The sequence below is a fragment of the Marmota monax genome, unplaced genomic scaffold, assembly GCF_021218885.2.
Source record: "Marmota monax isolate L192 unplaced genomic scaffold, Marmota_monax_Labrador192_F-V1.1 WCK01_AAM20220418_F8-fsc00018, whole genome shotgun sequence".
Classification (NCBI taxonomy): Eukaryota; Metazoa; Chordata; class Mammalia; order Rodentia; family Sciuridae; genus Marmota; species Marmota monax.
The window spans coordinates 13,610,330-13,638,288 of record NW_026692201.1 but is presented as its reverse complement, the minus strand read 5'-3'; the positions used below and the strand labels follow the sequence as shown (position 1 = coordinate 13,638,288).

The 27,959-nt window shown below is 34.4% G+C and overlaps 1 long non-coding RNA gene across 1 annotated transcript in view; it reads left to right on the top strand.

Annotated features, from left to right (window-relative positions):
* The window catches only part of LOC124081845 (uncharacterized), a 158,246-nt gene that overhangs the window by 66,615 nt on the left and 63,672 nt on the right, over positions 1-27,959 (top strand). Inside the window, exons 3-6 of the long non-coding RNA XR_009225492.1 lie at positions 10,558-10,637; positions 10,911-11,016; positions 13,014-13,108; positions 13,782-13,878. This is a non-coding gene — a long non-coding RNA (uncharacterized LOC124081845). The remainder of the gene's footprint in view (positions 1-10,557; positions 10,638-10,910; positions 11,017-13,013; positions 13,109-13,781; positions 13,879-27,959) is intronic.

The following is a 27,959-nucleotide window of genomic DNA, read 5'->3' as shown; positions in this document are numbered from 1 at the left end:
TATCACTGCATTGCTTAACACCTCGTTTTTGCTGGGGCTTACTTTGAACTGGCAGTTCTCTTGTCTTAGCCTCTCAAACTGATGGGATTATAGGTGTGCACCACTGCACCTAGCACCAGTTATGCTCTTGTATGCTTACCAAGAGAACAGTTATATTTCCAAATTATGTTTATGAATATTGAATTCATCAATTTAATTTTTTAAGTACATGTGCAACAGATAGAGACGGAATAAGGAAATATGCACTTGTGTACCCACAACTAATTAACCAAATAGAACAATACTGTTCATAACTTTGCCATAAGTTATGCTTTTTAAAATTATTTATTTATTTGTTGTACATGATGGCAGAATGCAATTCATTTCATGTTACACATATAGAGCACAATTTCTCAAGTCACTGATTGTACACAAAGAATTTTCACACCATTTGTGTCTTCATGCATGTACCTAGAGTAATGATGTCTAACTCACTCCACCATCATTTTTACCTCCTTGCCCCTCTTTTCCCCTCCCTACCTTTTTCCCTATCTAAAGTAAATTGTGTTTTTTGTAATTGAAAAATTTAAATCTTATATAAATGGATAAAATAATAATATAAAAGAAAAATAATTATCATTTGTATAAGAACTATGTAGAATATTTTGAAAACACTTGATAAAGATTGATTACTAAAATCATTATTGATTTAAAGTACGGATAAAAATTTTGTAAAGCTTGGGAAAAATAGTAAAAACTATGAAATAGTTTTTTCCACAATATTTTATCTTTAATTTTTTTCATTTCACTTTAGGAAGATCAACATTTAAATTGTGAAAAAAATTTAAAGGAAAGATAATATAAAATTCTAACTTCTATTAGAGTCCTACTCAAATAAAATATTTTGACAGTATATCATAATATTGGCAAATTACAGTACATTTTTATGTTGCAAGTTAAAATGAAATGTTTCTAGTATGTTTATATCACTTTTTTTTTTGAGAGAGAGACAGAGAGAATTTTAATATTTATTTTTTAGTTTTTGGCGGACACAACATCTTTATTTTGTATGTGGTGCTGAGGATCGAACCCGGGCCGCACGCATGCCAGGCTAGCGCGCTACGGCTTGAGCCACATCCCCAGCCCCTGTTTATATCACTTTTCAATATCTATTTCTTACATTTAACTAAAAGAGGTACCCAACTATAGGATGACACATACAAAAGATTTTGAACTTTCATTGCAGCATAGTGAGAAGTTTTGAGAAGGAATCTATAAGGACACTTATTCAAGTTTTTGCTTATGCCACATCTTCAGTTAGTTCTTACCAGATGCTTCAGCGAACTTAGACATTATTCAGCTCTTTATTCTCTTATCTTACTTTATCTTCATGGAAATGTTATTACCAGTCACTATCTTATCGCCATCTCACCAGACAGGAGCCTAAGGAGGTCTCAGGAAGGGGGATCTCATCTCAGGTTCTTGACAAATATCACAGAAAAGAACTAAGATGTGTCAGATTGAGGCACAAGTAGAGAATTAGGAAAACTAGGAGTATACATTCAAGAGCGAATGAGGGCTGTCTTGAAAGTGAGACGTGTTTTGGGGTCTTGGGCTCTTTCAAAAGAAACTTTCTGAGGTGTGGCTGTGACAGGCCTGTGGGGATAATATTAGTGGTGATGATATTGGTCCCAGGATGGTTTATGGTAGTCTGACTGTTCACAAGATCTTTGATATTGTCTTCATTATCTGACCCATAAAGAATGTTTAGAATGTATCCTATATTATATGGTTCTTAAAATATTTTATCCCCTTTTCTCAATCTATTAAAACAAGTACCTCACACAGAAAAATTTTCAAAAATGAATGGATATCAAGTAAATTTAATATTGTGAAGATGGGTACATTCCCAAGAATCTGGGAGTGATAGACTTGGGAGAAATACTGGCTTGAAGAGTCAGAGGCTAGGATGGATCCTGGCTAGGCAAGGGAAGGTGAGAAAACACAAGGCTTTCAGATTGAAGTTGTAGTCTCCTTTTGCTTCCTTTTGTCTCCTTTCTACCTATCCTTTATTTCTCCTATCCCAACTATATTTCATTTTCATTTATTTTCTGTCTTCCTCACAAGATTGTTTCGTGAGATGGGTGTTAACTTTGGTCTGAAGCTGCCTCAGTACAGATTTTAAGTTTGGCCTAAGTATTTCTCAGTACATAGTGAACTGTAGCCTAACATGATGTGTAAGCAAATTGTAAGCCACAATTGTAACAGATAGCTGAGTCCTGACCAATCAAGTGGCCAACTGCCCAAATCATGTTCAAATAAGCAGAGGTCAGGATGTCTGTACCCCATTTCTCCTTTCTGCATGTGATTTCCTTTTCTCTGGCTATAGATATAACCTACCCCTAAAGTACACTGGGATATTTTAAACCACTTTTGGTCTGGATCACTGTCTAATTCTATAATCAAAAATAAACCTAAAAAAGATCTGCAAAACTAGATATGCTGTAATTTTTGCATTAATTGAGGCCTTTCCTTGTTTGCCATATTTTCTTCAGGGCTTAGACATGAGTGGGCTTATAGTTGCTAGTCTGCAAGTATGCAGTGAAGGTTGAAAGATAGGTTCTGATGTGCTTCACTAGAAACCTGTGTAGGGGAATTAATGTGAATCTGGAGTTCTGAATTCTGGGGTTTTAGTGCTGAAGCTTCAGGGAAAATTAAGATTTTCTATGGAAAGAAATGAGAAGAACATTACTGCCAGAGCAAAAAGCACATGCTAAAGGTGACAGCTAGGAAACTATGTGACAAAAATTCATGTACTTAACAGTGATGCACTAATGGGTTTTCATGAAAGTACTACAAAGTGGGATGGAGAAAAAAGTTTGGGCCACATAGTAAAAATTTTTCATTTTGTCTTGTAGAAGATGGAGTTATTATTGTATTTCAAACATAGAAAAGATGTGTACATTAGGAAACTGCAGCATTTTAGAAAATAACCCAGGGGATTGGGGTGTAGATCAGTGTAGAATGTTTGCCTAAGCATGAGTTGAGTTCTTGAGTTTGATTCCCAGAACATACACACATGCATGCAACCTAGGGATTAGTGTGGAGAAATAAATAAATGAGGAGTGTATTAGAATCAAGGTGACAGCTAGGCTGACAGTCGTATAGTGAATTATTAAAGATTTGTTGACTTTGTTTGTTGCTGAGAATATTTTTTGGTTGCTGATACCAACCATGCCCAAGATTCCTTTAGATAGCAGAAATGAGGAGCATCATGAAATCCTGCTTCAATCATTAGAGAAAAGGAAAGGAAAAACAAATACTTGTCCCTGAATACTTCAGAGATTGTGAACTGATGTTTAATAGTTGTGAAAGGTAAATCTGGACCAGATTTATTCATGTATTTGTTTGTTTATTTATTTATTAATTTATTTATTGTGACCATGGTGTGCTGACAGCAAAAGAAGGAATGTACTATAAATCTCAGGAAGTATGGCTGGATTTTACAAATTGGGCAAAAAATTTACTGAGAATAAAAATTTACATTTAAGGGAGGTGTCTTTTGTCCTGAAAAGTGTTTTATTCTGAAGAAGGGGACAGAGACACAGGTACCATAGAGGACCTTGTGGGCATTCTCACATAGTGTCCTGCTCTTCAGGTCCCTTGGCCAGCCTTGCTGATTTACAGAGCTATGTGGGGCCACTCAGAGAGATGGGATGACTTCGAAGCAGACAAAACTTGATTTGCTTTGCAACATACTGACCAAATAAGGTTGCTCTTACCTAAATGGATTAAACAAGTTTCTTTGTGGCAGACCTCTGAATTTTTCCTTGAGAAGGACATTATAGGAATAGAGAATAATTGTTGAGTGAGACTCTTAAATTTTGAGACCATTTTAAAACGAACATTTCAATTTTACTGACAATGTTAGAAATAGAGACACTTAAAGTTTTAAAGAAAGAAGATCTTACACCATTTTGAAGGATATAAGTTACATATTATTTAAAATATTTTCAACACAAATGAGATAAGAAGGTTTCACCTTTAATGAAGAAACACTTAGAAAATGCAACTGCCATAACGTAGCTTTTAAAATCGGAGATTTTTGAATGTATTCTAACTTTAGAATGCTGTTTATCTGTTCTCACACTTTTTCTTGTTATGTAAAACTAAGCTGTACTTGAATGTAAAAACTATTATCTTCTGAAAGAGAAAAGGGGATGAAAAATAATTTATTTAAGCAGGTTCCACGCTGTCTACTTCTGACTGACAGCAGAGCATTCTTATTATATGAAAATACAGAGTGATTTATCTACATCTCAGAAAATTACTGAAAAGTTCATGAGGTGGGTATAAAGAGTTTTGTTATTCAGAGTGAGGATGAAGAATTCAGTAGATCAATATTGTAAGGTTCTTTTTCATCTTCTTGACACGTTTTTTATTTGTAGATTTTATGCCATGGCAGGTTCTCTATTATCTTTAATTCTGAAAACAAAAACAAAAACAACCCCCCTACCCCCCCCCAAAAAAAAAAAACAGGATAAATGCATCAATTTTGTTGTACTTCTTTTGACCTTTCCTCTTTGAAAAAGTCAAATGCTGATGACATGACCTAATGCTGCTTGGTGGAGTGAGAAAGTGTGGTGACATATTGATTTAGATGGAAAGACAGTAGACTAATCAAACATATGCCTCTTTCAATCAGTACTTCTCTCATAATCTCTAGGGTTTGGTCTCACTGGTTTGTAAGTTTTTTAGTTTTCTTAATTCTATTCCTGTTTCCTCTAGCTTCCTTCCTCTGAATACAATTCATCATCTTTTTTATTGAAGGAAAATAATAAAATTCAAGCTAGTTTGTTTTAATTATTGTTCCTACCTGTAAGTGAAAATGGTATGGTGGGGGTTTCAAATAACTAGATGAATTTACTTTTGGAAAAATTCATTCATTTCCACTGGTGATAGTCAGACTTCTTCTTGGATAACTCTTTCTGTTCAGGTGGTATCAATTGTCTTTGTCTTCAGCTTAGATCTCTATTTCATATTATAGAATACATTTATGAAAAATTCCACCTACTTGTTCAACAGGCAACTATAACTCAACATGCTTGAAACTGAGGTTCATCTCTCCCCTTATATATTTCATAGCTAAAGGTAATATCATCACCTCAAATCCCCAGAAAATATCTGGTGGTGACATGACATTTTACTGTCTTTTTCTGGCTGCAGTCAACCAGCTGTCTAGTCTTATTCATGCTACTCCTTTTTGATGCTTAATGTTTCATGATCCATCAACTTCTGTCCATCACAGCATTTTATTTTAGTACACTTATTTCTTATTTGAATCGTTACAAACACTTCTTAGCCGTTATGTTTGTGCTTTTTCTAACCTATGCTCCACACTGCACAATAAACATTGAACACTGAATCAGCCAGATCTTTCAGAAGCATGTATTTTTACTGTGCTTTATTTGCTAAACAGGAGAAGAAGCAGTGTGCTGGTGTTAAGAGCAGGCCTGTGGATCTGGGCTCTCTGAATGTGAACTACAGATGTGCAGCTTGCTAAGGTGTGATTTGGGGAAAGTTACTTCTCCTCTAAATTTATCAGTTTCCTTGTCTGTAAACAGGTAGGCTAGTGACAGTATCTAACCTCCAGAGTGTATGAAGATTAAACAACTTCATACTTGTTAAGGTTTATTATTGTATCTAACAAAGTATTCCAGAGCTTTCAATACTCACTGATGTTGTTGTTGCTGTCATCACCATTAACATTCTAGGGACATCTATGGTCTTGAGCATTGTTAAGGCCTGCATTCAGAATGGCCTACAAGGTTTTAGATGATCCAGTTTATCTTTTTCTGGCCTGATCTCTTCCTACCTTATCACATCCCTTACTTTTTTTCCTCCTATATTCAAATATTCATACTCTCTATTTCTAATGATATTCTATTATTTTATTATTCCATCTGTGGATTAACCTTTCAAAGTACTGGGTTGCCAAACATAATATCTAATATTTATTATACCACAATATTAATTTAATTTGATTTTAAAACTTGAATTCATGAAGCATAAATTTATGAGGCATAAATAATCACTGTGATGTGCTTTCCTTTCATTTGCTTAGTGTTTGGAGTTATTTTTATTATTTCTAATAATGATTCCTAAGTCAGATATCTCTAGATTATATAGCATAATCATATTTTTCTGTGAAGTTTTCCTCTTTTTACCATGTAACTAAACTGGACATTTCATTTGGTTTGATTCATTAAAATATCTAAAAATGTTTCATTTCCTGATCTTGTTGCGAGATGTTACTATTGACTGCATAATAGATTTTGTATAAATACAGAAAACATACTATCTTCCCTAGGCATTTTGAGATAGAAAGAAGTTCTATTAATTATATGGGAACAAGAGATGTAAAACAAGAATCTCTGAATAAGTATGATTAAATTATCACTATATAAAGATTATATAAATAAAATAAAATGAATATAGAATATCTATATATGACTAGAGACAGCTGATGTTATATTCTGGCTGAATTTTTTTTAATCTGGTGGAGGAAATTTCAAGGTATCACAGCATTCAGTGAGTGGCATGGATATATATATGGAATATACACACACTCATACAGAGATATTCCTCATAGAAAGCCCTTGTTACATTTTATAACTTTCTTTATATAAGTGGATAAACTTGTCTAAGACTCAGACTTATCTGAGGTGATGTAGTTACTGACAGAGGTGAGGAATGAATCTACAGCTATTTTTTGATGTTCGTGTTTTTTTGTATGAGATGGCCTGCCTCAATTTATGGTTCTTTTGACTTCAGACCTCTTCACTCAATCAACTACCTTATCTCTAAGCAGATTTTCCAGAGGGAAGAGAATCTGAATGAATATTTGACAGAAAAGTAGAACAGAATTTATTGATAGAGACATTTTTTATTGAAGAATAGTATCCTATTCTAAGTTCAGAAGGAAATATTTTATAAAGACTAACCTGCCAAGATTGGCTCATGCTGTACCCTCCAAATTTTTTTTTTTAAATTGTAGCAATCTAAGCAATGTTTAGCAGCATTTTCTTGATGAATTACCAATTTATAAATAATAGAGCTGAACTTTCTTCTCTCTTTTAAATTTCATCTCATTTTTATGCAAATGATTTTGTTAATGTTTTACCATGCTTAGTATTAGTAGCTACATATATACTTACAATACATCCAAACTAATATTATTCTCCTATTACTTTGAGATCATTATTTTTGTTCTTATTCCTTTATAGAATAAATTATGCTTCAACTTTAGAAAAAATGTAGTTTCAGTGTACATTAATCTAGGTAAGAGGCACTGTGGCATCTTATAAATATTAACAGTTTATTCTGAATTTGTAAGTTTTGAGTTTATTGTGATATCACACAGTTTGTGACTTATAAATTATACATCCATCCAATCCCATGCTGGGTAATATTTTTAAAGTCTCAAAAATGAAATATGCCTTCTAGGGGGCATCTGTTTTGAGAAAATGAACACAACAGAGTTATTATCTTTTTTAAAACATATTGGCTCATCCTTATGATTATTCATCGTGACTCCAAAGGAGAAAAGTAAACTTAAATCACTTTCTATTTCTGTAGTATAACATCAAAAAGTAAGCAATCAACAGCTAGGGGAAAGGAGGGCAAGATTACTATATAGAGTAATTCTTTCACCTTCTTGGAATGAGAATGAGATGTGTTATGCAACTAGTGATTAAATTCCTAAGGAGAGAAGAGAGATAACTGAAATCTTCCATGTGTCAGAGTAAGTGGCAAAGAAAAAATGGTATCCAGAACAAGAGCCATGTTTATAGTTGCAGCTATAAATTTATCTCCCTACTGACAATTAAAATGCAGTCTTTAAAAGTGGGTCATGTGTATTATCTGAATGCACACTTTTATTATTCTAGATTGAACATTATTGTCATACATGAGTTAGCATAACTTAGGATAAACTCCCATAATACTTAATCATATCGTAATTTAGACTTAAATATAAAACAACAGTATTATTAAGAAACAAAGCCACCTAGCCCCAGAAGATACATTTTCTTTCAGTAAATCTGATGTTATATTAATACAACTGGACACCACAATGAAAGTTTTATTGTGTTTTAAGTATGCGTATTTGGAATCAAAAAGTAGACTTACTTGGTATATGCTATAGGTACATGTGTGGATTTTAACCTCAGGAAAAATGGAGACATTTTATTATGTATACCTTGAGACTGAAGTCCAAAAATGGGTAATTAACACTTTGAAAAGAAAACACTATTGGGAAGATCAAGAGAATGCTGAGCAAAAGCAAGCAAGCAAGAGACAGTCTGAGAGAAGGAAGAAGAAAGAAAAATTCTAAGAGTAAATGTAATTTATGATATGAAATCTGATATGAGAACTCAAAATTGTAAAAATGATTAAGCCAGAAGGCTATGGATCTATTTCAGTAAAAAGTATTCTTTACCTTATAAAAAGGTTAGACCAAAGGACCTGCTAATATTTACAATTGCCTTCTTAAAAATATTACCTTCTTAAAAGAAACCTTGACACAAAGAAACCTATAACTAAAAACTGAAAAGCCAGAATTGATGAAAGATTAGTAGGAAGAGGGAGGTGAGGTGGGAAGCAAGCAAATTACCTCTGAAACTAAAATGAATCAGTGAAAAAATATATTTTTTTTCTTAAATCTGGATGAAACTTTAGGATTTCCTCAATGAATTGTAATTCCATTTACCCTCAGTCACAAAGACTGCCCAAAAATTAACATGAGGGAAACATGTAAAGAATTCATAATATTATAGCTAGAAAGAGGAAACAGTTGAGAAGAATAAGGACACACAAAAAAGTTTGGGGAAAGGAGCAAGATATTTCACAAACAACTGTCTTGAGTCAATATATTTTTCTTGCAAAAGTACTAGAGAGGTGGTGAGAAGGTAGGGAAGGTAGATGTTCCTGGATATATTAGGTTAATAGGGCCAGCTGCTAAAATAAAACTTTTTTAAAAATTGTATTCCAAATAAAACTCAATCTCAATGTAGTTAAGTGCTTCAAAACTCTTAATTTTCTCTTTCTATTTTTACTCCTTGCCTCGATATAATCACTACTTACATTGATTTCTTGCCATCCCATTTATTTATTTTTATTGTACAGACAAATAAGATTCACTGTGATATTTCCAACAGTGCATATATTTTAAATTGCCCTCTCCTTTAAAAATCACCTGTGTGATCTCTGATTGTGGGTAAGAAAGGTAGTAACATTGTGATTTTACAGTTTTTTAAGTAGTTTAATATAGGTGCTTTTATTTTAACAATAAAGGTTGTGCTCAAGTATAACCTTCTGGCATCTCAATTTAACATAGTTTGCATAAGAGGTGTTGCATAAAAGATGATTTATAGGAATAAATGTAGCATTGTTTATGCAATGTTATAAAGTGATTGATTAAATATATCTGTATATATGTGATTTAATTCACAGCATTTAATTATTGAGACAAGTTTGAAGCAGTTAGAAGTGACAAAATAATTGTGAAGGAAACGTGGAACGAAATAAAGTGTACTTACTGGTATATTGGAAATACTAAGTGTAAATGAAATTGTGTTGGTCTTTATCATATCTTCAGTTATTTCAATATTCAGCAACTTATTATAAATTAATATTATATATGAAGTGTTCATGACATTTGAACTATCAAATATTTTTCTCGTAGATAAGAGTCTATTTATAAGTATGTATGAAACAATTTGCAAGAGCATAATTTCTCTGTTTGCATTGATTTGCAGGAGTAAATGTAGCATTGCTTATGCAAAACGAAAGCAAGTACAAAAAAATGAAATAAATATGCATTTAATCTCATTTCAAAAACTTTAAATTATGCACATTTGTAGATGTCTAAAACATAATTAAGCAATAAATCATTAAATAAGCAGGTTAAAACATTATGAAACATTAACATGAGATGTGGTTGTTATTTGAATTTTATATTATGCATTTTTTTAAAAAATTGCAAAATTGAATGGCTTACCTATTTGTGTTTGGTCACTGAATAAATAAGCTGCTAAAAATGGCCTATATTAGAAATGAATCAGACTATAACCTTAAGCAAATCTGGTCAAACATCATAATTCTCAGAAAGCTTTGTAAAAACACAAATGGCCAGGCTTTTTCCATAGTCATTTTGATTAAGTAAGAGGTGGAAATTGAATATATTTAAGTAAAATCTTAGTAAACATTGTATTTCCAACATTTTTTGTGTTTTTTCCTCCACTACAATTCTCTCCTACCAGTATTATTATATAAATATAGCTATAAGTATTTCTTTAATTAAATTCTGCTGTCATATTCTCAAGGGTTTGCAAATGTTCTGTCTTTAAATTTTGTGATTAAATTTTGATGGTAACATACTGTGAAATCCCATTTATATAAAAATGCCCAGAATGAGCGAATTCATAGAGACAGAAAGTAAGACAGAACATTTGCCAGGGGCTAGGAAAAAAGAAAAAAAATGGTAGAGATCACTAATTGGTATGCAATTTCTTTTAGTGATGATGAAAATGTTTTGGGACCTACAATGATGATGGCTGCACGACCTTATGAATACACTGAACACCAATCACTGATGAGTATGCTTCAATAGAGTAAATTTTATGTTACTGTTATGTTTTGTGTGAGGTGTCTCCCTGAAAAGCTCCTGTGTTAATGTAGGAATGTTCAGAAGTAAAGCGGTTGAATTATAAAAGCTAACAGTTCATCATGGTTTGAATGACTATGTGGTAAATGTAGGCAAGTGGGGCATGGTTAGAGAAGGTGATTTAGGGGGAGTATGCCTTGGAAGGGAACATATTTCCTGTGGCCACTTCCCCTCACTTTCTCTTTCTGCTTCCCAATACTACTAGGAGCTGAGCAGCTTTCCTCTTCTGAGCCATTTGTCCTCAATGTTCTTTTTCACCTTGATCCTAGAGCAATGGAGTTGGTCATCTATGGACTGAAACTTCTGAAACTGTGAGCCCCAAATAAATTTTTTCTCCTCTAAGTTGTTCTTGTCAGATATTTTTGTAATAGCAGTGAAAAACTACATAAAAAAACCCCAAAAATAGCATTGTTGCTGTGACTTACCTAATCATGTGGTTCAGAAGCCTTTGGAGCTGGATGGCAGAAGGGATTTTGATAAGTTTGGATATGCAGACTTGAAAAAAAAATAGGATATAAACAGAGCTTAATGGGCAATTCTGGTGGAAGTTCATAAGACAAGAATATTAATAGGAATGTGGACTTTACTCATGAGGTTTCAGAGGGAAGTGAGGACTCTATTAGGAACTGGAGTAGAGACAACTAATGTTATATTCTGGTTTAAGGTGATGGACTAATTAATCTGTTGGAGGAAATTTCAAGGTATCACAGCATTCAGGGAGTGGCATGGATATTTCTGGAAGTTTTTAGTCAGGTTTACTGTGTGAATCAGGTGCAGAAAGCAGAACTGAAGGATTTTAAAAACTTGCAGTTTGGTCAATAAAGTGTATGTAAAGCTGGAGCCAAGGAAGTTTTACTTGTTGAAGAAATTATAGTCTCTCAAGTGATGCTAAGTACTTTGCACAGAGTCAATAGGAAACAAATCTTGAGGGCATGCTAAGAATTTTCAAGACCACCCTCATTGTAGACTTAAGGGTCTGGAAGGAAAAATTTCTTTGAGAAGAGATTGTTGGGACCCCATGCTTGCACAAGGGGGCTTAAAGTCATTTTACCACGCTGAGTCACACAGTCACTCAGAGGCCACTGCAGCCATAATACCAGGGAACCAAAGTATTGTATGAGTTGGTGACAAACCTTGGCATCATCCACATTGTGCTGGTTCTGCAGAAATGCAGCATGCTATAATTGAGGGGTCATGGAGGCTTCCACTGAGATTTCAAAAGAAAGCCTGGGAGCCCAGGAAAACTGTATTAAGATTGGAATATCTGTGGGCTTCCCTTTAGAAGGTGATGCATTAAACTGTGGAGGTAAAGTCAAAAGTGGAATGCAGTCACCAGTAACATGGAGATGCTAGTAACATGGACTGTCTGCTAAGAGAGCATACCTTGTGCCGCAAAGGACAAGACCAAAGGGGCAGAGCTGCCCAATTCCTTTGGAAGTAATGTGTCCTAAATACTGTATATGAGTTGCAGGCAGAGTTCAGGATCTATTTGTCTGGATAGGTTTTGGTCTTGTTTTTGCCCCAATCCTTGTTTCTATGACTGTATTATTTCATTTTGGGATGGGAATGTTTATGCCACTTTACATTGGATATATGTAACTTGATTTTGATTTTTATAGGGTCTCAGAGCCAAGAGTTTGCCATGGGTCTCAGGGGAGACTTCAAATTTGAACTTTTAAGTAATGCTGAAACCATTGAGACTACAGGACTCTTAGAGATGGGCATGTGTTTTGGGGGCTAGGGGTATAATATTATGGTTTGGATTTGAGGTGTCCCCACAATAGCTACTGTATTAATCTAGAAATGTTCTGAGATAAAGTAATAAGATTATGAGAGCTCTAACCCAGTCTATCCTAGTTTGAATGACTATGTAGTAACTGTAGGCACGTGGGGCAAGGTTGGAGGAGGTGGGTCAGTGGGGATAGTCCCTGGAATGGTGTATCTTCTCCAGGTCCCATCCCACTGCTTCCTGACAATGCTATATGCTGAGCAACTTTCCTCTGTTGGGCCTTTCCACATAACGTATTGCTTTACCTTAGGCTAAGAGCCTGGTGTTGGCCATCTATGGATTAAACATCTGAAACTGAGCCCCTAATAAATTTTCCCTCCTCTTAGTTTTTCTTGTCAGGTGTTTTGGTCAGAGAGAAAAAGAAAACTAAAAAAGTTTATTTATCTCAATTTTAAAAAATGATGAGACAAATAATTTTGATAACATTAAATTTGATATTAGTATGCTCTAGATTTTTAAGATTGCGAAATAACCAAACTTTGCCAGCATTCATTGATGATTTGTTATTGTACTTTATAGGAAGAAATAAATGAAAAATTAAAAAGAGGATGAACTGATATATGAAGGATATACAAGACAGGAAAACAAATAGATTGCAAGCTTTTTGAATCAAGGTAAGTTAAGGGAGAGTTCAATCTTGATAGGATAGTTCAATCATGTTAGAATAGTGAGGTATACTAAAAAATTGTGTGGCATAGAGTGAACACCACATCCACATTGTAATCATCAATTTGTTTTTCATAGCACAAAATCTTGCTTGACATTAAGACTGAATTATTACAGCCATTCACTTCAAATGAGTCTTTTATTTTGAAATACAAAATAGCTACATTTATGGAAGTTTTCCTTTTTTAAAAAAATTGTAAATGTACAGCATGCCTTTATTTTATTAGTTTATTTTTATGTGGTGCTAAAAATTGAACCCAGGGCCTCACACATTCTAGGCAAGTGCTCTGCCACTGAGCTACAGCCCCAGCCCAAAGTTTTCTTTTTTTTCTCTTTTGGTTACATGGATAGATTTTCTACTTTTGAAAATTGTTATGGTTTAGATAAAGGGTCTCCCCAAAGCTTATGTGTGAGACAATACAAGAGGATTAGAGGTAAAATGATTGGGTTGTGAAAGCCTTAATTTAATCAGTGAATTAATCCCATGATAAGGATTAACTGAGTGGTAACTGAAGCCAGGTAGGGTGTGGCTAGGTGGGTCACAGGGGGCATGCTTTTAGGTTATATATTTGGTATCTTGCAAGTGAAGTCTCTCTCTTCTTCTTGGTGCCATGTTGCCAGCTACATTCCTCTGCCACACTCTTCTGCCAAGATGTCTTATCTCACCTAATCCCCAAGGAATGGAGTTAGCCATGTAAGGACTGAGACCTCTGAAACTGTGAGTCACCAAATAAACTTTTTCTTCTCTAATTGTTCTTGTCAGGTTTTTTGGTCACAGCAGCAAAAATGCTGACTGAACCAGAATAGCACTCCCTTGTTTAAAACCACATCTCTCTCCTTTATACCTCACTTATACTTGTTGTTATACACATTTTAGAAGGAAAGTGTGGTGAAAACTATGGGAGGGTACTAAAAATAATCTCGAACCAGAATAGCACTCCCTTGTTTAAAACCACATCTCTCTCCTTTATACCTCACTTATACTTGTTGTTATACACATTTTAGAAGGAAAGTGTGGTGAAAACTATGGGAGGGTACTAAAAATAATCTCAGATCGTCTTTTGTTTATCTTATTAATAATAAGCCATGGATTTTAAGAACTTTTGTATATAACTTTCAAGTGAAGCTTCATATGAATCTGACATGTATAAAACGACTGATTCTAGTGTTTTCCACACAACCTTCCTACATGTAGATATGTTTCTGTTTCAGAATTTTTTGTGGGTGAATACTTTAATTAGTGATTTTATTCTTGGTTTTGGTAAGACTTTCTATTTTTAAAGTGTATACAGTGTGGGAATAAGATAGTTGAATTAAAATTAAATAGTTTTTAAATATGCTTAATAAGAAAACATTAACCAAAAATGTATTTAAGATCCCATATAAAGGAAGACTTATTGTATAAGTAAGATGCTAGTCACATTAAAAAGGAAAGGCTTCAGGGATCCATATAATATTGACTTAATGTATTTTTCCATGATTGGTGGTTAACAAATAAAGCCATCTTACTTGTGTGCTTACTATGTGCCTGGACTTGTGCTAAATATATGTATGTGTTATATGGAGTCTATTTCCATTTTTCACTTCATGATAGGAAAGTGAGGTTTAGTAAACTTAAATACATTAACTATTTTGCAACTATATTGAAACAAATAAACAGTCTCAAATGGCAAGATATAAATGATATTCATATTTTTTAAAATATGCATGTTATTTCTATTAAAGAATTATACTCTCTTACTCCTAAAACTTGATTGAAGACATTTGAATGAGAATTTAGTATATTGAAGCCTCATAAGAGTATAATTGATAAATATGTGACAATTTTTATAATGGATACCAACAAATTACATAATATACCCAACTGGTATGTTAATGGGAATTATGTATACTGATTATGTTGATGAAAGTTAGTAAAATGCTGGTGAGCTTTCTGTTTTTTTTTTCCAATAATGACATGACTGTCAATATAACTGTTTAATTCTTAGGCACATCAGTTAGGTATTGCTTGTTTTGTATTTCATAGTAGAATAATTAAATGTATGCCTATTGTCATTTAAATTTATTTTGTTTTATTTTCATAGTCTATAGACTTACAGCACTATTGATAATATTTTTAATATTATTTCATTTTAAGAGAATGGTAGATTACTTTAAAAACTCAATGCCGCAGTCCGGCTGCAGCAAACTAACCGGTGGGTGACGAGCAACTTGTGTACATTGATTCAGCAGGAGTGGGAGCCGTTTATTATAGGACAGGAGGGGTATATATACATTCCACACAGCTTATCTTAATTAACATAAACAAGATACAGCAGTCAACCAATAAGGAATCTCCACACTTAATGGCTCGCGGGCGTTACTTCACAAACCACTCCCTCTGGCAAAATGCCAGGCGCCATCTTGAATTGTTTACGGACTCTAACAACTCAACAAGCAAAAAATATCAATAAGCTATAGGAGGGTGCCTATATTATTTAGCAAATACAGGGCTATTATGATTACTTGGGAAAATCTTGCTTGGGTAATGAGAATTTCCAACCATGGCTTAGGTTTTCAATATGATATTTAATAGAACACAATATTGCCTCATTTGTCTTTCTTGGTGGGGGATAGTTGCTGTTTCTGAGATTTACATAAATGATAGGCACTTTAATTCAAGAAAGAAATAGTATCTTAATCTATCCTCCTTCTGCTTCAAAATGAAAGAATTTTGATTTTAATTTTAAATTTGACTTTAAATATTTTACTTCTTAGTTGGCTGTCAATTATTGCTTTACTTTATTCATTTCATATGTAAGGAATATAGCTTTGCTTTTACATTTCTTTGTTATTTTATTTCCTTTTGTTTCTTAGCAGCAGAATGATAAATGGATGTTTACTGCACCACATTATATCTGTTAACTTATCAGCATTAGCCATGGATCCATTTTCCTTTTCATCATGATAAGCAATGCTTTGTTTGATAAGAAAATATATCCCAGAGAAGCAGTGTGAAGTATTGTGTTTTCTTGTTGATATTCTCTGTAGGCATTGCTTCCAAGGGAAGAAAATTTGTCTTCTGTTAGCAAATTGTTATTCTGCTCATTACTTGTTCTCATTATGTCTTCATCTTAGCAGTGCACGATTTCTCTGCACAGTATGTCTTGCTGTGTTTACGGTGGTTTTAATAGTGAGAGGCTGGCTTTGGCATGACAGGTGTAGGTGTCCTGGTAGGTAAATAAGAAATCTTCCACAGAACTGAGTGATGAATTAGGAAAAATGACTATCTGTGCTCAGATATGTAGAGATGGTCGATTCATACATTGTCATGATTTATCTTGTGCTCCTTGAGCACAGTCAGCATAAGATGATCTGGTGATTGCATAAGTGAAATGAAAAACATGGGGCCTAACTTTAAGTACCTTGCAATCTATCTCTAGTCATAGCTTCTGTATTTGGAGCTTCTGACTGTGGAAATGTGGTTATGTAGTTGCATAGCTTTGGTAATTATTTTAGGTAATTATCTCACCTAAGGCACAAACATCTTCACATACACTCCCAAACTAAAATAACTATTGAATGCTGCACTTATTACATATATGTATTTCTGTTCATCACACAAAATTAATATATATTTGACTTGGGTTGTAGCTCAGTGGTAGAGCTCTTACCTAGCATGTGTGTGGTCCTGAGTTCTATTCCCCAGCACCATATAAAATAAATTACAAACAATAAAAAACAGACTAATAAATTGCATCATGGCAAAACCCTCACTTTTTTACTTTTCTTGGATTTTGGTTTTTCTTCATTTATGTAGTATAATTTGCTTTCAAATCTTGTCCTAAAAACTGTATTAGTGAGTCAATTGCAAAATTTTTTCCATAAAATCCACCTGCTCCTACTCACCTTTTTTTCAGTGTACTTTGATCACAGATATAATTCCTCCTACACCACTTTAAATGCACTCTGTTTTACTGAATAGGAATTTTTGTTTTATTTTTTAAGAACATTCAGGTATTTTATGTTCTCATAACAGGGTTCATTTTTATCTTACTTTTCACTTTTTCTTTTTAAGGGGTTGCTCTCTTCCAGACTTAAAAAAAAATAAGTCCCTATTCTATTCAAATGTGAATCTAATTAACTACCAAATTGACAGGATGGTTTGATTGTAGTTTTATATTAGGCCATTAACCAACTAACAGACACTTTGTTTTTGCAGGTTTCAAAGAAAAAGAAATGTAACCAAATTTCTTCACAAAGCAATTATACTTGTTCCACACAGAACTTACATATTATAAATATCCTACAAAAATTAGACTTTTAACAGTACTGTGACTTGAAATAGTTTTCTTTTTCTATGTATATATAGGGGAAAGGCAGAGTGCCATTTTTTCTGTAAATGTCTAGGACAGACAAAATAACCATTTTTTTTAGAGTTGGAACAATTTGGGTAGAAAGAAATATGAAAGAAATGTCATGACAGCACATCATTTCCTCTGTGGGAGGAATTAATCCTCATTAATGAAACTGCATTCCAATGTTCTAAGTACTGTGTATTTGACTGCATTTGAGAAACATTTTGTCCCCTTAACAGAAAGCGATAGAGAGAGTGGGGATGTGTGGGAGGAGAGAGAGGGATAGAAGAGAAATAATCATTAGGCTCCTTAAAAGGATAAGACTAAACTGTACATCAATTATTATTGCCCAGCATGATACTTGTATTATAATCCAGAATATATACCTGTTTAATAACACAAATGTTAAAATCTGATAGGAATGTGCAAAATAACCAAAGTAGAAACTGAATATGGAGTTCTAGTCTTCAATAATTTTAGGGACTTCAAATAAAATATATTTTTCCTGTGTTTCTGAAAATAGGCCCAGAGCATACAAAATATGAACTTGCATCCAAGAGCTATTCCTTTTACCTGAATTCATGACATTGATGTTTTTAAAGTTAATGCTGATATTTTTTTTTCTGCTTCTTACAACAATCATGTAAAATATGCAACTGAGACAAAGATCAAGAGAGGGTTAAATGAGAATAATCACCCAGTTTTTTCTCATTACTGAGAATTGTCAAAATGCTGTGAGGGTATACTTTGTAATAGATTGGCATTTCACAGTTTACTTTGTACACATCTTAATCATTGTGAATCTAAAAGAGATAGCTAATAAAGCATGGGCTTTTGCAATGAATTTTTTTCCCTAGATGAAATAAGATGCAATCTTTTGTGTGGAATCTTTCTTTCCATTGTTCTCACAGGACTATCTCTCAGGGGGTGTAGTGTTTGTTAGAAAAGAAGGAAGACTTAATGAAGTTAAATAAAAATTATCTTCACCCAGTTCTACAGTCTATCTGAACTCAGAAGATCCCAAATGGGGCCAAATTAGCTCATATTTCATGCTGCAGTTCACCTTTAGCCAAAATAGGTGTAGCCAGCAAAAGGCATGAAGCACCCCCACAGGATGGAGTATCTTAACCCAAAGAGGTTGTCCAGAGCCCAGTGTTTAAAATTGTCATTTTGTGAGGTGACCTGGCTGGTTTCATCCTACTTTAGGTAGGACCATCCTAGTTACACATACTTTAGTTGAGCCATAGTGAGGTTCTGGGTGCATGAGATGGAGGCTTCTCTTTGCAAAGTGACAAGAGAGCTATTGTGAATAGGAACATGGACAAGGAAAAAGGCTCAGCATCTCACTTCAGGGAACATGTGGAATTTGAGAATCTAGAAGTGTACGTTTTCATGAACAACTGGGTCATGTGTACTTCTGTTTGAAGTTCACAAAATAATTTTAGAGATAATACCATGTCTCTCTCTTTTTTGGGGGGGTGGGGGGTAAAATATTATTCAGTCTCTTATTGTTCTGTGATTTCTGAAGCCTCTTTCACTAGGTTGGCATCTGGGGATATAGGGTAGAGTTCTTCCTTCCCTTACTCCCTTTTTTTCCCTTTTCTTTTTTCCTTCTGATCTCTACATGTACATTTGACTAATATTTTGTGGTCTGGGACTACATGTCTTGCTCACTGAAACATTGTATACTCTGAAGGTCTCTGATTCTAAATTTTAAAGGTGGTAAAACTTGTAGTCTGTCTTATATTTCCTAGGCAGGGTCTGGATGGATGGGGTCTTACACCATGTTTAATATCATTGAGTGTGCTGATACAAATCAAGACCTTGTGAATCTTATCACCCAAATTAAATATTCATTCTCACTTATGATCTCATCAGTATACATCAAGCAGCCTCTCTGTTCCAGGCTCTGTGTTCGGTTTTAAGGAAAATAAGATGTGATCTCCATTGTAGATGACCTCATAGGAGAGGCCTATAGGACTGAATGATAACATCTGAGAAGACCTGTAAATGAGATGAACAACAGGTATCTTAGGAAAGCCAGAGACAAGTTAGTCATTAAGTCTCTCCTAAGGGAGGTGGGAAGGTTTTGGAGGGAAGGTGATATTTGAACAGGTCAGGTACTAAAGAATAGTTAGAAATTTCAGCTAGAGGCAGAATATACACACTGTTGTTACACAAACTAGGATATGACCTACCAAACTTAATTCCTTATCTACAAAATTTCTAGGGGATATTAGAATTCAATGGAGGCTGCACTTATTAGTTTTAGAAAGGACTGAAAGTATTGAAATGAGTAGCAGAGATTTTTGAAAATGTATTTCATTTGATAGGTTTCCTGTGTACTTTAGAAATATAATATAGTACAAAATTAGTGACCCTATTTTAAGACCCCCAAATAATGAACTGTTTTCTTCTATTCTTTTATTGTTTCTTTTTCTTGTGCAATTAAAAGATTTAAAAATTAACATCTAACCCAGGGATTCTTAACTATGACACTGTTAAGTTTTGTGTTATAAACTTCTTCAAAAAAGAGCTGTTCTGCCAGGCACAGTGGGGCACACTTGTAATCCCAGCGGTTCCAGAGACTGAGGCAGGGGGATTGGGAGTTCAAAGCCAGGCTCAGTAATTTGGTGAGGCCCTAAGCAACCTAATGAAACCCTGTCTTTCTCTCTCTCTCTCTCTCTCTCTCTCTCTCTCTCTGTAATACCTTTTTATGTTAGTATTTTATGTATGGTAGAACATTTTAAAGTAGCTCTCTTCTTAACTCATTATGTTCCATTGAGAGAGAGAGAGAGAGAGAGAGAGAGAGAGAGAGAGAGAGAGAGAAGGAGGGAGAGAAGAAAAGGGCTGGGGATGTGACTCAGTGGTAAAAACACTTCTGTATTCAATCACTGGTACCCACCCTCCCCCAAAAGCTATTCTGCATATTAAAGGATGTGTTTTGCATGATCTCTGGATGTTTCTTACCAAATACCAATAGAATTTCCTAGTTGTGGCAACCAAATGTTCCTAGATATGACCAAGTGACCCCTGGTAGGGTACAGGGGAATGAACCCATTTGAAAATTACTGATTCAGCTCAGTCTAATATTATTGAATCCTCTTAGTTTTTTGAGTTTTGTATCAGATATCATCCTCGATTTATTCCTTTCATTTAGCATAATATTATTAGTACTATCATTATTTTATATCTGGATAGTCATTAATAATGTATTCTTCTAAGCAAAAACTAGAGCTATCCTTGATCACACTCAGATTTTTGAGAATCTAGAAGTGTACGATTTTGCGGGGGGGGGGAGCAGTTGACATGATGGGGGATATTTCAGAGTGATATAGAACACATTTTTGCACCCCAAGAGAAATATATGCATTAGGTGATTTACACAGAATCATAAGGCAGGTAGGGTCCCAAGGTACATTGCTATCCGTGTTTATCCTGGATCATATCTCTAGTGCATCTTTCCACAATACAATAAAATACAGCTTGAAGTTCTTTTGTGATTCCATAGGTTATAATAAATTTCCCTGGCCGGCCAGATGTGGGGCGGGTGTTGAAGTACAATAAGAAAATGGATGTTAGGAAGCACAGATCCTACTTCAATCTGAACTAGCTGTGAATGCCTCCCTACTCCCATCTAATAGAGGTAGCAAATCATGAGAAAATGGAAAAAATAGTTATTGTTCAGAGAATTCTCTGAGATGCTTACCAATTTAAAAGTAGGGGCAGGCAGGCCAGGGTACAATACTAAGAACAGAAATAAAACCACATATTTACCACTTCAGTGCTACTTCCTGATATGAGGAAAAAACATCTCTTTGCTTACCCTCTGACTCTTGAGGTTTCTTCATTAAATTGTCAAAAGTTTCATTGACCATCACAGAAACTGAGTTTCCTCTTTTCTGAGCAAAAGAAAGAACGTTGAATGAATGGTAAATGAACAATAGTGCTTTAAAGAAAACTAAGTTCAGTGATCATATGAAATTCAGTATACTCTGATGTGGAGAGAATAATTCTGAAGTTTTTCCTCACTTTTGTAGGTTAGTATTTTATGTATGGTAGAACATTTTAAAGTAGCTCTCTTCTTAACTCATTATGTTCCATCATCCTGTATATAGGACACCTATAAAACTTTAAATTGACCATTTTGTAGGTGTCCTATACAATTGTATAGATTTTGATAGGTATTTTTGATTTCCTATAGATAAGATGATGGGATATAACAGGTTAAAGAGAAACATTTGAAAACTGTGAAAGTTAACTAATGAAAATGTACATTACAATCTCCAAAGAATGCTAGTTTGAAATTAATCATAGAATCTTCTCTTTAGCATCTATTAAACAACTTTTTGGTTAGAGATCTGATTAGAATAAACTGCTCATTTTTTGAAGAGCTTCTAATGTGATACATCAAAAAATTAAATGTATGTATCTAGTTTAAGTGGGAAGACAATCACTGGGGAGAGAAATAAAACACCAAAATCCCAGCATTTGAATTAATATGTCAATAAGACAAATACTAAGAAAAAGACTTCCAATTATTTGAAGTAAATTTATTTTCTGCAGTTGTTTGGAGGACAAAATCTTGTTTTACTTACACAATGAAGACATTCTAAACATAAGATCCATCTTTGTACAAAGTCTAATAGAATAACTAGGAAAAAAGGGGTGTTAGTCAACATATCCAAATTTTATTTTTTATCAAAGTGTTCATGCACATATTTTAAGTGGCTTACATTGTGTAGTGTTTTAAGATTTACGAGGATAAGTCTCTTTTTCTATTTTCCTTTCTTGTGTTCCAGTTTCCAGAAAAAATTAAACATCTGCAAGCCGGGCTGTAATCCCAGCTGCTCAGGAAGTTGAGGCAAGAGTATTGCAAGTTCAAGGCCAGCCGGGGCAACCTGGTGAGGCGCTGTCTCAAAATAAAATTTAAAAAGGCAGGGGTGTAGTTCAGTGCAATAGTATTTGTTTAGTTTCCATGAGGACCTGGGGTTAATCCTGGTACTGCAAAACCAAAACAAAACACATGTAATTCATATCTATTTCTTCTTGAATTTAACTCTGTATTTTTATATGTCACGAGCCATTCATGAGCTGTGTGTGTGCTATGCACATTTGAGGGGACTGGTCTGGTGTTGTAAACTGATTGGTGATCAGTTTACAACAGTTTACAATTTGGTGATGCAAATGTGCCTTTCCTCTCACTCTGCCTGTGATCCCACACAACACCTGAAATGGGTGTGACTTGCCAAGTTGTCAATCAATCTTCTGACCACAAAAAACACAAGGCAAGTCTCACCTTCAAATCCCTGCCTTATTTGGTGAAGAGCATTCCATTGAACCTCCCTTGTATGTGTCCCCCTATAAAATATAAAGAATCTGGGTGCAAGCTCTCTTTCCAGTGCTGCCTAGCGTAGAGCTGACCCTTGGGATCACTGAGCAGTCCCGCCCTCTACCTTAGAAACTCATGTTCCTGTGTTGCTTGGTTTCTTTGCTGTTTTCTCAGTTATTGCTGCAGCCAGCTTCTTTGAACCCAGCTAATCCCGCCGGCCTGGCCTGCTGGTGAGACACACACACACACACACACACACACACACATTGCAGTAATGTGCAGTAATGTTAGTATTTCTTCATTTATAGATTTTTATAATAATTTATTGATCTCTTGCTGTGATAGATGAGTGTGCCAGATCTCATGTGACACCCAATTAGATACCCAATTAGCTCAATTGAATCAAGGTAGGTAGATGTCTAATGAAGCTTCTTTAAAAAGATGTTGAGTGGATTGGCAAGAATGCTTGCATTTTCCTCTAAATCCATTCTTCTTTAGCAAAGACAGAATGACTGTAATTATAGCATGGATTTTTAATCATGAGATGGCAACAAGGAATGGAGAGTTGGTTAGCAAAACAATGTTTAATAATAGGCCTCAAAGATATTCTCATTCTAATTCCTTGAACCTTTGAACATGTTGCCTTATGTGGCAAAAAGAATTTTGCAGTTGTGATTAAATTTATGGGTCTTGCATTGGCTTTTTGTGGCTTACTCAGGTGAACCTAAACTGAACACACATTTTTTAAAAATAGAGAACATTTCCCAACAATTGTCAGAAAGGACATGATGACATAAGAAAGAACAGAGAGAAACTTCCTTTTCAAAAACAACAACAAGCTTTATTTTAGAAGACTTTTTTATTTTGTGCAAGCTGCAAGCAGGTTTGGCTTATTTATTTTTTTAATCATAACTATAGTTCTAGAGACATAGTGGTCTTAGTATTCAAAAAGCATATTTAAAAAACAGTAAAAAAAAATCACACCAAGGAGAAACAACTTTTAGTTGGTTTGGAGTGGATAACCATTGATTCCAGCGGTTATCTGAAACAGGTCCACCACTTTCCTAGAAATCAAATACAATGGATTTGTCCACAGAAGGAAACTAGTTTTAATGAGAAAGCTTCTTGTGATGGTTAATTTTCTCTGTCAATTAGACTTAGCCATGGGTGCCCAGGTATTTAATCAAACATTATCATTACTGTGAAGGTGTTTTGGGATAAGTTTTAACTCATCCTAAACTTGTGGATTATGTAAAGCAGATTGCCTTTCCTAATTTAAGTTGAAAATCTTTATAGAACAAAACAGCTGACTATCCCCTGAATATGAGGGAATTCCTCTTGCCTGACTGCTTTTGATCTGGGACATAAGCGTTTCTCCTTTTTCTCACTTGAGATAAGTCCCAGAGCTCTTTCTAGATTTCAAGTAGTCTGGCCTTCAGACTGTTACTCAATGTTGGCCCATTTGGTTCTTAGGCCTTCAGACTTGGTCTGGAATTTGCATCATTAGTTCTGTGTGTCTCTAACTTGGTGACTACCAAATTGGAAAATTCAGTCTCATACAAAAATATGAACCAATTCCATATATGAAAACCAATCTCTCTCTCTCTCTCTCTCTCTCTCTCTCTCTCTCTCTCTCGCTCTCCCCCCTTCTCTTCCTCTCCATCTAATTGGTTTTGTCTTTCTGGAAAACAATTCTTTATTCACTCCTTAGAATCACAATGCTGTAATATCCCAGGTAGTGGAGGATATAACATAGCACTAATTTCACAGGGAATGTTCAGGATTGTGAGGTCAGCAGATGTTAGCATGTAGTACAGAAAGGAACAGCATTGAATGAAAGTGGGGATAGATATGGAGAGAAAGGTGTTCCCTCACCCCAGGTCCCACTCAGCCCTTTAAATTTCTAAAATTCAAAGCTGTTCTGCTCCTTTTAGGAAGAACATACTAAACAATTAAACAAAATTAACTCAGTATTTTTTCCAAGATATGCTCTGTTCAAAAAGAAAGAGGAACCTACTCACAGTTTCCCTGAGCCATTTCTCCTCCCATCCATTTCTGTTCTTGTAAGACATCATCCAGATTATGATCTATCATAGCCCCAGCTCTGTCCCCCATATGGCAGTGAGATCTATAAGAATATACCTACAGCACTCTTCAAAGCTAATGGAAACCATGCACTCTTGTACTCTAAGATAACTGGAAAGAAAATTCCACCAAAAATATTCCATTAAGCCACACAGGATTGACACCATTTTTAAAATAATACATTATCTCATGTTGGGGAGTTTGTTCCAGGTTCTTTGTTTCATCATAGTTTTCCCCTAAAATGCAAATAATTGTGAAACTTCAGAGAGTGACTTGGCATCTATGTATATAGGAAATTGATATAAAATTCCAGGACATCTCTTTGTTAATAATTAGAAGAGTAGAGATTACCAGTGGAATGGTAGAATACCCTTTTGGTATTCCAGTAATTTGTTATGCTTGCTCTAAAGTTGAAAGAAGTGACCACAATTCTGGGAGCGTTAGTGGTCTCAAGAATCTGAGAAAGGTAAGGAAAGAAATTCTCTCTTAATGCCTCAACAAGGAATGCATTCCCACTGACAACTTATTTTAGTACAGCTAAACTCATGTTGGATGTCTAACTTATAGAATTATAAAATTCTAAACTTGTTTTTTAGGCTATTCAGTTAGTGGTAATTTATTATAATATCAACATAAGATACAGAAGTCAATTTTCAGAATACTAGAGAAGAAATACAGGAAAAACCTGGGACACTAATTACCTCATGAAGCAGTGCTCTGAACATTGTGTGTGTGTGTGTGTGTGTGTGTGTGTGTGATGGGGGGAGGGAATAGAGAGAAGGGGAAGGAAGAAAGAGAGAAAGAACAAATCTCTATCTTATCTATGTTACTGTATCCCTACTTGTATTTCTCTTAAGATGAACACCTCACAAATACAATGAGGATGATTTGTTATTTCAAAATTTTTATTCTTATAAAATTGTCTTACATTGCTGATGTCTACCAATATCTTTGAAGATCAAGTTGATAGATTTCATTTCATTTCTCTATGTATTTTAAATTTTGATTTGCAAGTTTTCTTGGAATGAAGTGCAGTTTTAACTTTTGATCGTAAATTTGCAATTCCATATTAGCTATATTTTATGATCTAGCAAGATTTCTAGATAAGTCATGTAGTTTTCCTTTCTACTAATGTTTATTGATTGTAGTGTTTAAATTGGCTAAGTGGGTAGAAATGCATCAACAATTTAGTTATCTTTAAACATCATAACATATGCATTCTTAATCACATGATTTATTTTAGGAATCTATTCAAGAATTTAGAAAGGATTGTGTAAACAGATTTAAACATCATATAGGTAAAATCTACTTCTTTTGGGATGAGAATGAGTATAGTCTTACTAAGTTCACCCTCTGACTGTGGCCAGATGAGTAAGATGATTGATAACAAGATCCTTAATATTCAGCTTTCCCCATAGTACAACCTGATGTTTTGTAAGTATTTTTAAACGACATAAAGGATTCAGATGAATAAGTGAAAAAAGTAGAGGCTAGATACCAGGGAGAAATCAAAGTAACGAGAGAGGAAGCATTCCTATTTTTTTGAGTTAGAAGTATATAATAAAAGAAATATAAAATTACCTGGAGATCTACTGCTAACAGTCCAACTGCTTTGATTTTCAAATATCTACTTCTTATGTTTTTCAAATTTCTGTTTTGTCTCATACCATTATTTAAATATGGAATGTCTGAATAGAAGTTTTGTTTTGTTTGGCTACTTAAATCTAACTGAAAGTCCAAGTCATATTCTATATCACTCACATAGTATGTCTATGTTTTACTCATTCCTTCAGTAGATTGGGAACTGGTTTTGTACCACAGCATACAGAAAAGTGTCTATACATAGCGGCTGCTCCATTAGCCCTTATGTTGAAATGAACATCATGATTAAGTCCATGATAAATTCTGAATAATTTTAAGTTGTAAGTCCACCATTTTTTTTTCATATCATTTCTGGGAACTTTTACATTTTTATTTTGTCATTGCAGTATAAACCTTGACAGAAGGGAAATTTCTCACATATCGGCAGTATTATTTTTGTTCTTGTTTCTCTTTCAGCATTTGTCACAATGTCTTATGCATATAAAAATCAATACATAGCTGTTGATTACAAAAACTGTAGAGACTCATAGGGTAAAGGATAAGAGAAATACATATTATTGATAAAGTAGAAGGAGAAAAAAATATTTAGTTTCTTGGACACACTTACTAGAAAATAAACATTATGGTTTAAATATAGGTATTGAATCCCCATTGTCCATGTGTTAAAGGTGCTGTGAGGCGGTTTTACCTCCTCATGATAATTATTAGTGTGCTCCCAAAGGGGATGGTGGGACCCCAGTCCATTCTCTCTTCCTTCCTGCCTTGTGGTGTAAGTGATTTACTCCACCATGTGCTCCTGCTATGATGTGCCACCCTTGACAGAGAACCAGTCAGAGCTACCTGATCTTGGACTGTAAACTCCTGACCCTTCATGGCTTCATTACCCACATAAACCTTTTAATTTTATAAGTCAATTGTCATGAATATTGAGTTATAATAATGAAAAAAATGATATAATAACAAATGTAAACTAAAAATATTTAATGCTTTTATGGCCAAACACTTTAGGACTTTTAATAGGCCAGGGTTTATGGACAGAACCTCAAAAGCCAAAGGAACAAAAGTAAAAATAGACCAATGGCATTACATCAAACTAAAAAGCAATGAAAAAAAGGAAACAATCAACAGAGTGAAAAAGAAGGGGTGGGAGGGAAAGAGAGGGGGTAGGGAGTTAGCAAGGATGGTGGAATGTGATAGATATCATTATCCAAAGTACATGTATGAAGACATGAATTGCGGTCAAAATACTTTATATACAACCAGAGATATGAAAAATTGTGCTGTAAATGTGTAATAAGAATTGTAACGCATTCTGCTGTCATTTAGTTTTTAAAGAATCAATCAATCAATAAAGTTATTGGCAAAAAACAGAATATGTAGAATGAGAGAAATATTTGCAAACTATATATTTGACAGGGAACTAGGAACCAATATCCAAAATAC